At 35.6% G+C, this 2,709-nt stretch overlaps 1 pseudogene; it reads left to right on the top strand.

Annotated features, from left to right (window-relative positions):
• The first annotated feature begins 314 nt into the window (after positions 1-314).
• LOC114726871 (uncharacterized) lies at positions 315-1,967 on the top strand (annotated as a pseudogene).
• The last annotated feature ends 742 nt before the right edge of the window (positions 1,968-2,709 follow it).

The following is a 2,709-nucleotide window of genomic DNA, read 5'->3' as shown; positions in this document are numbered from 1 at the left end:
TTGAGTACAAATTTTGTATGATTTTGCCAAAAGTTTCATAGGAGAGAGTAGAAGGAGGGAGGAACATATAGGCAGGTGAGAAAGGAAAGAACAGCGAAATGCCATGAGAAACAGTAAATTGCATTCTGTACCTCAAACCCAAAGTTAAAAAAAGAAAAGAATAACAGAAATCATCGTTAGTACCATCCTTTGCCCTATAAAATGAACAGCACAAAAGCTAAAGTTGCAGTCCTTGTATTGCAGACTGGAAACACACCCTCTCTCCTTCTCTCTCTTCTCCCTCTCTCTTTCGCAATATATTTATTTCTTCGCAATTTTAAAATTCAGCATGATTTCATCACTATTGAACTTCTCATTAATATAACCCCAAGAAGCTTTAGGAATTTTGGGAATGGTGAAGCTCTTAGTTTAGTGGTCGCTTCTTCTTCTCCTTCTTTCTGGGTAGGATATGGATTACACGCAGTTTGGTGAGTTTGATGTGAGGAGAGAAGGCAGAGATTTCTCAAGCATGGATTTTAGCTGGTGTTTGAGCTCTTCTTCAACTTCAATCACGTCTTCTCTTGTACATTTCCTTCTTTTTGCGTCTTTGCTTTGTTGCCCTGTCCTTTGTTCATCAGAAATGAACAGCAACAACAACCTCGGAGTGGTGAACCAGACGTTTCGCCCCACCAAGAGGTCCAGAAGTTGAGGGCCATAAGAACTCGTCTTCAACAGATCAACAAGCCCCCTGTTAAGATAATTCAGGTATTCATTCGCAGACTTATTGAGAAAGTTTAAGGTTTTGTCATTCTCTCCTCTGTTTTTCTGAACAACGTCCTTAATATGTCATGTTCTGTTATTTTAGAGTCCTGACGGTGATATCATAGATTGTGTGTGTCTCATCATCAACCGGCTTTCGATCATCCCATGTTAAGAGGACAGAAACCACTGGTAATTCCACGAATTTCATGGACAGATTTCTTAGAATCCGATTAAGAAATTAAAAGCTCAGTGAATGGTGATTGACACAGTGAAGTTCTAAATTTTTTTGGGTGGATTTTGCAGGATCCTCCAGAGAGACCAAAAGGGCATGAGAAAAGGGATATGTTAGGTGAGAATTTCCAGCTATGGAGGTTGTCTGGTGGATCATGTCCAGAAGGAACGATTCCGATCAGAAGAACAAGAGAAGAAGATGTGCTGAGAGCAAGCTCTGTTCAAAGATTCGGAAGGAAATTGCCAAAGCCTGTTAGAAGAGACACCAACACAAACGGACACGAGGTTTGTACTTTTCACAAATGAAACACAACAGACAGAACAAAGCAATACAAACCCAGATTGTCTTTTTTCTTTTCTTTCTTTTCTTTCTTCTTTCTTCTTTGTCTTTTCTATCAAACGAAGCAAAGTAACAAAGCAAACATACAAACAAGACCGAGACCCATTATTAGAACCTGGTAAACATGGTGATAGATATCAGAGTAGTAGACTAATTTATCAGAACTCATAAAATCCATACAAAGCAAATTTTGCTCTTAAAAATCTCAAAAATACAAATTGGGCATCTGGGTTTTCCCACTCTTTTCTCAATGAAACATCATCTTCTTCCCATTTATGGCCATTCTCTTTTTGTTTAGTATAATCTCACTTCCCCCCAAACTCCAAGGCCTCAATCAAGACGAGATCAGCTCTTTTCTTCAGTGATTCTGCAGAAGCAAAATCTGACAAATCCAATCAAACTCATTTTCTTCTTCTTCTTCTTTCTTCAAATGCATCATCTTAATTAAGATTGTAATTAAGTTTGAATCTTGTGTGTTGATGTGATGCAGCATGCCGTAGGGTATGTGAGTGGAGACGAGTACTATGGAGCAAAAGCAAGCATAAACGTGTGGGCCCCATCTGTGGCGAATCAATATGAATTCAGTTTGTCTCAAATCTGGGTCATCTCTGGTTCTTTTGGGGACGATCTCAACACCATTGAAGCTGGCTGGCAGGTTCACTCATTTACTGCATATTTAACTCTTTAGAAAAATGCTTAGCCTCCCCAACTAAATACTACTCCCTCCGTTCCTTATTATAAGAGACATTTGATGTTTATGGTATATTCCTATATACAAGAGACACTTAAAAGTTGTCTCTACTTTTTTGCATTGATTTCCTAGTTTACCCATATTTATTATCTCCAACCCACATTCTCTCTCTCCTCTCCCCTTCTCTTTCTTTTAATATTTTAATTATTCTCTCTCCCTATTCTCTTTCCTTATTAATGAAGGCATGTTTGAAAACAAATTATACTTTTTACACATTAATTGTTTTTAATTAATTTTAATTTTTTTTTTGATCAACGTATTTCGGTTATCTATCTCTTATAATAAGGAACGGAGGGAGTAGTATTTACTTTTCCCACAGCATGCTCCACCCTCTATTTTTATAAGCTTTAAATTTAAAAAAAGATGTGGTGTATTTTTTAAGTTTTAATTTGGCTGTGTCTTAACGTTTAATGTAACTTTTTTTTAATGTTGTTCTTAATTATCATATTTTCTCATATGTTCTTTTTCATCCATTTTCTCATTTATTATAAAACATATTTGAAAACAAAAATATACTTCTAACCTATTTATTATTTTTAATAAATTTTAACTAATTTTTATTATGAATTAGTTATTTAAAACTTATAATAAAAATAAGAGAAAGTGGTTGAAATATTTTTCACTGAAAATAGCTGTCAGGAATTTT

Source organism: Neltuma alba, unplaced genomic scaffold, assembly GCF_004799145.2.
Source record: "Neltuma alba isolate B1F8T4 unplaced genomic scaffold, ASM479914v2 tig00012408_pilon, whole genome shotgun sequence".
In the NCBI taxonomy this organism is placed as follows: Eukaryota; Viridiplantae; Streptophyta; class Magnoliopsida; order Fabales; family Fabaceae; genus Neltuma; species Neltuma alba.
Note: the sequence above shows the minus strand (reverse complement) of the source record. Positions and strands in the feature narration are given on the sequence as shown.